We start from the raw sequence: 10,821 nt of genomic DNA on the forward strand, positions 1-10,821 counted from the left end.
TATATATATATAATAGGGAAAAAAACAAAGGAAATTAGACATTATTTTTTTGTCAAAATGATTGGTTATGTGTGTGTGTGTGTGTTTTATATATTGATTGTGATTAATGTTCTAACCATCCAACCAAGAAGTCAAATGCTCTCTCATCTGCTTCTTTACCATGATGTGTATCTTATTGGCAGTTCTAGGATTTATTTTTAGGGTGGTCATTAAGAAAGTTAAATTATACAAAATTTAATAAAGAGATAATTAACTTGAATATATCAACATCACATATTTAAAGTATTACAATTTCTTTCTACTAACAAAGAGAAAAAGAATAAAAAGGGATTGATAAAAGATATGAAGTGAGAACTGAAAATGTTGAGGTGAGAGTAATAAAGTGCAAGAAAGTTGAAATGATAATAGAGGAGAAAAATTGTGTGTCTAAGAGAGAGAGAGAGAGAGAGAGAGAGATGATATTTGCTACAACTGCGAGTCAAGTTAAGTTGGTAAGGGGTGCAAAATTATTGTGATGGCAAAGCCAAAGAGAGCATGATTGCCGACATCACAGAGGAGAATTCATGACTATAATATTCCTCTTAGTACCTTTTTAAGGAAAAAAGAAATTAGAGTTTATTTTTTATGTAATAGATTAAATGAGCTAATTACCAATTTGAATGATCATGGATTTTTATTATTACTTTGTTTTTGAATAGGGTTTTTGTTAAATAATTTGTTCACGTATTGTTGTTTGGTCTAGTCAAGTTTTTTTTTGGGTTATTTTTGTTGTTATTTGGACTAATTTTCATTATTTTTATTTAAGGCTTTTAAAAAAAAATTATTTAAGGGTTTAAGGATTATGTTTGATGAAACATAATTATTTTTAGAGTAATGGTAGGTTTATATTTTCACAAAAAATCTTATGCAACAATTTATTATTGGTGAGTTAAAAAGTAATATTAATATTGGGTCCTAATAGAATTAGTAATAGTTTTTCACATAGGATTTGTTATGAAATCATTGTAGAAATGTTGTTAATGTAGCATTACTTTTATTTTTGTTGAACCTATATTTTGATGATTTTCAAGTCAGGATGGTAAACATTTATATTAAGATGGTCAAAATAAGTTAGTTTAGTATTTATTATTTTTTTTTTGTAAGTGCATATATACACATTTTTTTGCAAGTCCGGATGGTCCTATAAAGTATGACCACCTTGACTTATATGGAGCCGCTTCCAGGTAGAACAAACCATTGAATAAATAAAACGTGAAACATAAAGTTTTGCTTGATATCACCCTCAAAATTTTGAGTGGTGTCTTTACACATACTTTAGTGGTGTCTATCCCAAAATTTCAATTGCCCTCCAAAGTATTCCAAATTTTTCTCTTTCTCTCCAACCTGTTCCCATTTTCCATAAATATTTTATTCCAATTTCCAATATTTTATTGTTCTTGTATCCTATCTCTCATTTCAGCTACTCATATCTTACTACATGATGACTCGTGAATGGTGAAATTATAGACCCATATGGACTCACTATTTTATTTCCATTACTCATAGGTCGTCACATAGCAAAGTTGTGACAAAATTGTGAAAATTTTTGTGGTACTAGACTTATTATTATTATTATTATTATTGGGTATAAACATCTTTAATTTATTACCCTTATCTGATTATCCCTCTAGAAGTCCAAGTCAATTTTTATATCTTATCTCCTTCAATCCCTCGTGTCTCGCACTCTCCCCCACCTTATGTCCTTCCTTTTGAAATGTAATGTAATAAAGAACATATGTCAACATCAAATTATAAAAGAAAACAATGCACATTGACATTATTGAGCATCTTTTTACAGTGCCCTTATCATACTAACATAGTTTATAAAAAATGACAAAATTTAGGTATAATATCTTAGGTGCTGTTTCTTAGATTTTTCTTTTAAGATTCAGCTATATGACTACTTAATTAAAAAAACACTTTTATCTCATAAAAAAAAATCCACATGACAAAATTTTAAGAGGAGAACTTAAAAAATAGTACCTAAGTATTGTATCTAAGTCTTATTCTATCAAAAATATCATATGAACATAAGAACACATGTGTTAAAAGAAATTTATTCTGTGACAAATCTAATTAAAGTTATTAGACCCATATTCTGAAGCAAAACAAAATTTCCCACATCTATAGTCATCTCAACCTATAAAGAAAAAAAGTTGACCTCCAATGGTTTAAAGAAAATTTCCCTCAACTTATTGTATGACAATTAAAAAGACCATGAACTAGTATTTTAATCATATGACCGGTTTAAAAAAGAAAATTTTCTTCAACTCATTATATAACAGTTAAAAAGACCATGAACTACTAATTATAATCATATAACCTTTTAAATGAGTCATGTAGCTTATTTAAAATAAGTATAGGTAGTTTTATAAATCACTACTTAGTGGATTAAGGAAATTCTTTCAAGCTAGATTAAATGAAAACTTGGACCATATAAATACCCCTAAGCTCCAAAAACCCTTCCCAACCCATCTATCAAATCCTCTCTCTCTCTAGATATGGCTCACAACGTTGGATTGCCAATAAGGCCATCAAATGGCAGATTTGGGGGGTTTTTTTTTCTTTTTTCTTTTTTAATAGAAGTCAGAAACCCAATTTTTAGCAGCAAATCCGCAAGTTCCATATGAGCTAAATGAAAGCAAGGGTTCAAGGGGGTGTTTATATGGTCCAAGTTGAACTTGCAGATGGAACGGTAGGCGGAGTAAACCAAGGGCGAATCAACTTCTATAACAGTTTCATTAATGAACTAATACAAAATGGTAAGGACCAATTTTCTTTTCAACCCCATTGTGCTTCATATGAGTAATGGCTAGATTTTTTTCCTAAATTTTCATACTAAGCTTGTTTTTAGCAGAAAACGTTTTCTAAAACACGTATTTCATATTTTCTAATGTTTGGTGTGACTAAAAAAACAATTTAATATAAGAAAAGCCTAATAGAACACAAAATGATTGTCGCTTTTTAAGAGTATGTGTAGAAAATGTTTTCTGAAAAGTTACATATATATATATACTCAACAAACCGCAACAACTAAAAGGGAAAATACAACAGTAGCGGCAATATTGGGTGACTCATTGACATGAATTTTTTATTTGACTATCCCCTCAAGATTGAGTCTCTCTTACGTATCAATTTTTTTAGAGGATTGATTACATTGATCTTATTTGGTTAATATCCCCAAGGGGAAATACTATCCAGTGGAGAGGGGAAACTAGGCTTCATGTGTGTCTATTCAATGTCTAGTGAATCAATTTCTCAAAAAAAAAAAAAGTCTAGTGAATCAAGAGCTGACTTTAGAAGTAATTTATATTGGAAAGATGAAAAATCAAAGGGAGAAAAAAGACCATTGATTGAGTTGCAACACTAACCAAAAAATGATTTGGAGAAAAAGATTGAACCGACCAGCGGTGGTTTCAGGATCTTTTTTCTTAGATTGGTCATTAAAAGACTTAAATTAAACAAAATTTAATATAAAAAACTTGAATATATTGAGAGCGCACACACACACACACACATATATATATATATATATATATATTTTTTTTTTTAAAAGGGAAAATTACAACTTACCCATCTGTGTGGTTTGATTGAAATTTAAGTTACTTATCTATAGTTTAAAATTTCTCAATTTACCCACCTAAGGTTGGGCTGAAATTTAAGTTGTCTGCCTGTGATTTGAAAATTTATGATGCAAGCATTCTACTGGATTATTTTTTTTATCTTATTTGTAAGGTTCTAAAAGTTTAGAACAATTAGTAAATTAATCATAAGCACAAACTTGTTTAGATATAGATCTTAAAGTCGATAGAGTATATTAGACAATGCTCAAGGTGTTACAAGTCAGAATACAAGAACATACAAGCTACAGAAAAAAGAATTCGAAACATACCAAATTTGACCGATTGAAAATTAGGCTCGACTGATCAAAAATCGCAGACATGATTTTTCTGCAGAATTTAAATCAAGCCCAAGCTTGTGTAAACATTTAAGGGTTCAGTCCAACACTACTAGGTATAAAAGGAAAACTTTAGCTAAGATTTCACAGATCTGAGAAGACTTTGGAGGTGCTCTTGTGAGATCTTAAAGGTATTGTGTTTTCCTCTTTCAAAGTCACTATTAGAAATCATTCTAATGTTATTAGAACCAGTAGATCTGAAGTTGCTACAACAAGATCAACATTTGTTGATGATCTAAACCTCCAAGGGTGGTCTTGGAGTCACAAACTGGAGAGTTTGTACTGCTAAACTTTGAGTAGAATCTCAAAGTCACAAACGTGGGTATTTGTGTAAAGCAAATCTAAAAGAGAAAGAGTCCGTGGATTTGGAGCTTGCATGTGATCGTGTTAATAAGTTACTACTAGAGGTACTAATAAATTTAGGGTTAAATTTAATTGTAGAAACTTCAATTCTCTATAGTGAATTTGCTTTACCTTGAGGATTGTTAGGTCAAATCCTCCCCAGGTTTTTACGTTGAGACGGTTTACTTCATTGGTTTTCCTAGGTGATCATATTTGTGTGTTATTTACTTTTCCCCTGCTGTGCATGATATGATTTTTATTGTTTAACGTAGATCTCATAATTAACCTAATTAATCACTTGACTAATTTAGTAGGTTAAACAACTTGGTTTATGGGGTCTAAACAAACAAACATTATTTGATTTTGTATTTTTATGTTTTTTGTGTTTTTGGAGGAGAGAGACATAAAAGTGGAGTAAAATTACATATTCAGCCTTGTTTTTAATAAAAGTAGATTACAGAAATCTAACTGAGCTAATCTCATGTAGATAAAGTGTTAAATTTCAAATCACAGGTAGACAACTTATATTTCAACTAAACCACAGGTGGGTAAGTTTTAATTTTCTCTTTTTAAAATTTTATTCTACAAGTTTTCATATTTTCAATGTACACAACCAAGCAATCATTAAACTATTGATCTTCTATTGAGTTACTAACACCATACCTAAATAAGTAAAAATATAAACAAAATGCATCATCATTTTTTATGATCTATTCCAACAAATTTTTGTATTCTTTAAACAATTTTGGATTAAATCGACACAATGCTTTACTAATTTCTTTTTTAGAGAAATTGTGGCCAAGAGGTTGACAATAGTTCCTCTTTGAAAATTAGCTCTTCTTATTTCAACCTAGGATTTGAAAGAAGATTATCATAGTCAATACAAATTTTCTTAGAAGATGAATCTTGCAATCCAAGTGATTTCCTTATGAGAAATTTGTTCATAGGGCTAGAAAAAGAATAAAGGGTAAACTATAAGTTCATTCAATCTATTCAACTTAGGCATTCAACCGTTACATTAATAATGTTCAATAAAGTATTCAAGTATTACTTTAGTGCATATGCGTGTGGACAAAATGTATCAAATAAATTCAACAAATTTTGTTAAAGACTAACTATTTGAAAATGTGTGTTTTTTAGAAGAAGAAAAAAATATAACGATTTTGAAATATGTATTTTGAAAACCCAATTTAAAAAACCACAATTAAACATTTAATTTGGGTTTTTAGACTAATTTGTTGTATTTTTTTGGGTAATTTTAAAGAAGAGTTATGTTCACAATATTTTCAAAATACTTTTACAAGAAATGCTAAATTATAAGTTGTTGTTTGTTCTAATTTGAACTTACCATTGAAATTATTTTTTTGTCCACTAATAACAGCCAGTAACAACCTGCCAATTATGATTCATTTATGAAAATGTTGCAATAAAACCATCTCTATATGAAACCAATCGGTCTGCATATATATGATATCTGGGCCAATCCATATTAAGGACAGCCCAAGAAGACATTGAGCCATTTCGCAGACTTTTTGGGCATTTTGTTCAAGTTGTTGAGGTAATCCGTGTAAGCAAGCCCGAACCGCACTTTGTGGCCTGGCCCCATTTCCGTGCAGTCCATTAAAGACCACATGAAGTAGCCCTTTACGTTTGCTCCCTTCATGCACTCAAACAGCAAACAATCTTCATGACTTTGTTTTATGGTCTTATTTATGCATAATATTGTTGCCATCAAAAGACTATGTGACAATTAAGTTGTGATTGACAAATTATAAAGTGAAACACACTAAGAGGGCGTTTGGATCCCACGTCTGCGTCCCACGTCCGCGTTTTGCTTCCTTTTTTTTTTTTTTTTTTTAACCCAGCCGCAAGATTTGACTATTCAGCCATGAACAGTGCACAAATGCACTGTTCATAGATCCCACAAATTTCACTTTTCAGCAATTTTTTCATTAAAAATGGGTCCCACAGTACTATTCACACATTTAAAAATTATTTTACTACAGTGTTTTCAGTTTTCAGTTTTCAGCTTCAGCAAAATAAGTTCTATCCAAACGGACTCTAAGTAAGAAGATGATTTTTATTTGTTGTTATAGGGCCGGCCCAAGAAAATTTTGGGCCTAACGTGAAAATTTTTATATGACACATATATATATATATATATATATATATATATATATATATATATATATAACACACACACACATTAACTAAATAAAATTATATAATACTAATTAAATTAAGACTAATTTGATGTAAATACAGAAATTGATGAATAATACTAACTAAACTATGGTTAATTTCATATAGAAAATTATATATCATAGTTGAGCCATAAATTTAAACAAAAAGAACTAATTTTTTTTTTTATAAAAGGAAACTTACTTTAACTTGGATATATGATTATGCATATTTAAGTACAGTAGTAATCTAAATTTTAATATTATATATTCTTTTTAAGAGAAAGAGATAGACAGATATTATTTGGTGTGGTTTTGTTGGAGATTTGTTTACAAAAACTAAGGTCTCAAACAATTAAAGGAGATTAGTCATCATTGATGATCTATCACATTTGCAGCATTTTTTTTGAAACATTTTAGGTTTTCAATTGGTTTAAATTTCTATTGGTCTCCTATTTTGGAAGCCTTGTTAGAAATGAAAAAAAAAATACTAAAGATATTACAAAATGTTCACAATATAATATAATAATGACTATAATTGATGAATTTTAACAATAAAATATATTTGTATTTGAATTACTTTTTTTATGTGATTGGTGATGTGTTAATTAAACCTATAGTAAAATTTGTGAGATTTTTAGCATTACTCTTAAAAAAAGTATCAATTATTTAAAAATTGTTATATTTTTATAAAATTTTGGGCTTTTACAAAGAATGATGAGACCTTTTTTTAATAGGAAATTTTTTATCTTGTTGTGGGGCCAGGCCTTGTGGGCAGGCCCTGTGTTGTTAGTATGTAGCTAGCACTCGAAACATTTTTCATGGCTTCTGAAATAGCAAAAAGATAGCAAATTAAGAATATGGTGAATTTGTGCATTATCATCTAATGCAACGTCTATAGGGACAATATCATCTCGTTTCTTTGGATATCCTATTTCAAGGCATACAATCATATCAAGATAAAAAATTGTGATATTTTTTTTTTTTGCTAGATGAATATTAAAAAATAGGAACTATTTTAATTAAATTACTAACCATTCTCAGTAACGTAGAACTTAGGATTGTCATATACTTGCTTCATATAAATCAATACATCCCTTAACCCTTGTGGATAAACATAAATTATATTGCTACCTGGTGTCTGGGTTAACAATGAAATAACACGTTCTTCGACAAAGTCTTAAAGTCATTGGGTAATTTACTCAATGTGTAAATGATAAATTTAATACAAAATTAATCTTACCGGATCACCAATTAATGGGTTTCTCATTTCTATCAACTGTGACAAATGCAACAAACAGGAAAGATGGATTAGATAATCATAACTATCAAAATCAGATCTATGAAACCACAAAATTTACCTTTGAGTAGATTGAGCATACTGATATTCAGTAAAACTGGTATCGATATCATCTTTATCAAATTGTTCGAAAACCGTGTATTTGGATGTATAATAATTGACAGTTTGACACCAATAAAGTCGAAGGATCCTTTAACTAAAATCTTCTCCATTTTTGTGAATTTTGGAAATCCATCCCTTGTCAAAGCCTTCATGATGAATGGGTAATCACCAAACATTAATGGTTCCGTAAACCTATACATACAATAGAAAAAATAAAAAATAAAAAAGGAAATTAGACATGATTTTTTAGTCAAAAGGATTTGATTATGTATGTGTTTTATGGATTGGTGATAAATTTTCTAACCATCTAACCAAGAAGTAAAATGCTCTCGGCTGCATCTTTATCATGATGTGTGTATTCATGAGGCTCAAACCATTGTGTCATTAGCTGAATACTGATTTCTCCCCCATGAATTGGCTATGAAAAAAAAAAAAACACTTAAATTATATAAATGACGTTGTATAGAAACAAAATGGGTGTCAGCTTATGATTGGCCTAGTGGAAATGCTGCAAAACGAAAAGAAGAAGAAGATTCAATTAGATTTCACCTGGTATTTTTCTTTGTAGAGTTTTGCAGCTGCGGCATGGGCTAATATAATGTTATGAGTAGCAAGGTATGGATCTGTTACAGGATTTTGAATTGGGTTAGACAATTCGATTCTATAACCGCACGGCCCCCAGACTTGTGGCTCATTGATATTAGTTCAGTGATTCACGTGGTCACCAAAATATTGGAAGCAAATATTAGCATAGGCTTTAAAAGAATCCTTATCAATAGTAAGGTAGCAACCAACTACATTGATTAATACTTATCCTAGGAAACTTTGATAGTCATTTGATTAATACTTATCTTAGGAAACTTTGATAGTCATAGTGATTATAATAAGACATCTAATACTGGAAGAACTTAGGAAATAATTTGATAGTTATAGTGATTAATATCTTAGGAAATCACCCATACTATTAACAGTAAGGAAGCAACCAAGTACACTGATTAATAAATATTATATTAGGAAATTTTGATAGTTGAAATAAGAAATTTGATCAACTGGATCACATGCTGTACTTGAGGTAAATCAAAGTGGAACAGTATCACAAATGAGGTTATCCCTGCATGGGGAATTGAGTCTCATTTTTTGAGTAGATAAAAAAGTAAATTGGTATGAAAATTTAGGAACAAAAACTTGTACTTTCATATGAAGCTCAAGTAAGGTTGAAAAGTGAATTGGTTCATAAATTTTTTTATTAGTTCATTAATGATGATGGGTTGAAATCGTCAGTAAGTTGTGGGTTCCAAAGCACTTCAACGGGTACCTGTGGAATAAGCAAATGGACTAAACAGAACGCACTAGTGTGGTACCAGCTAAGAACTCTTTGAAGGTCAAGTTAGTGAATGAGAAATCTCTAAGAACTCTATAGTGAGAGAACTAGAGATTTTTTTTTTGCGTACTTGAGGAAATAGGAGGTTTGGTGCTTATATAGTGGTGAGTAGTGAATCGAGTTCTTTTAGAAGTAGGAATCTTTCCTTGTGGAGGGTATTAGGATTTCTGAGATTGCAGGGTGTCTTTCCATATGAGGGAGATGTGGTCTCGTAGCAGATTCACTTTGTGTGATGCGTTATGGGTTTTCGTGGGGACCAAGACTCTGTAGGACCTGTTAGCTTCATGCCCGCCCCGTCAACCTTTTGTGTGCCCCGTCAGGATTTTCGTCTGTCAGTCTTATAATTTGGCCCCGTCTCTTTTCGCAACTTAGGCCCTTCGTCTGCTAATATAGGACTGACGGACCTGTAGGTGTCGTCAGTTTCTGTGTATGAAGTGCCTGGGCATAAGGTCATAAATACCCCCATTAGCTGCCCCCTACTCCATGGTTTTGTTAGCCTTAGCTGACGGGCTATGGAGTGTTATGGGTTTTTATGGCCATTAATCATGGTTTTTCTCGAAGGAGGTGTCATTAAATGGCTTGAGCAGCCTTGAGTTTAAATGCGAGGTGACACGTGGCACTAGCGAGTTGGCCTCGTTTCTAATCATAGGCGTCGCTTTGTATGCCGTGCCCCCTTGTTCTATAAATAGTTCTCCCCCACCTCCTCATATTCCTTAACTTCTTTTCGAGATCTTCTTTGAGATCAGAGCTATCGTACCGTCATCTAAATCGCCCGTCGCCCGTGACCCCGTTGCTTTTAAGGAAACCGTCATTCCAATCCCTCGTATGTTTTTCTTGTAAGTTTCTCTTTCTGTTTCCTCATTCTATTTTATTGGTCAGTCGTCATTTTTCTTTTTAAAGACCCGTCAAAGAGGCTTTTAGAATAACTCTGTCGCTTGTAGGTGGATAGGTGTCAGATAGGGAAGCGATGAGTGAAATGTCGTCTTCAGTTCGTGAGGGTGCGAGCTACGACAAGGTCTATCTATCTAGGCGTGTACCCGAGGAAGGTTCCCCTTGGTCCCCTAAAAAGGAACAGTCTACCCATTCCCCTAGTAAGGAAGACGAGGATGAGGAAGATGAGGAAAGGGAGAGGATGAGGAAAATGATGAGGGGGATGAGTATGATCGAGAGGGGGGGGGGGTGAGGATGAGGAAGATGAAGACGAGGGAGGTGAGGAAGACAAGGGGGACCAGTCTGGAGGAGGAGAGGGAGTGAGTCAGGGAGACAGGCGCACTTGGCCCTTTATTCTCCCTCTAATGTGGACAGTCAATGACTTTTACCCGACGATGTCGAGTAAGATCTTCAATACCCTTTGGGATTGTAACCAGATTCCTGAGAACATACCCCTCCGTCTACTTGGAAAGTTTGAGAAGTGCTATTCTGGACGGTCTGCGAATGTTGGCATGTATGATGCCATGTTTGTCGTAGGGTTAAGGTTGCTGTTGACGGACTTATACCGTCAGCTTACCAACTATTTGGG

General features: G+C 32.3%; 1 pseudogene; it reads right to left on the reverse strand.

Annotated features, from left to right (window-relative positions):
• Positions 1–7,794: 7,794 nt before the first annotated feature.
• On the reverse strand, positions 7,795–10,114 carry LOC142632108 (furostanol glycoside 26-O-beta-glucosidase-like; annotated as a pseudogene).
• Positions 10,115–10,821: the final 707 nt, after the last annotated feature.

This window comes from Castanea sativa, chromosome 1 (genome assembly GCF_040712315.1).
Source record: "Castanea sativa cultivar Marrone di Chiusa Pesio chromosome 1, ASM4071231v1".
Lineage (NCBI taxonomy): Eukaryota > Viridiplantae > Streptophyta > Magnoliopsida > Fagales > Fagaceae > Castanea > Castanea sativa.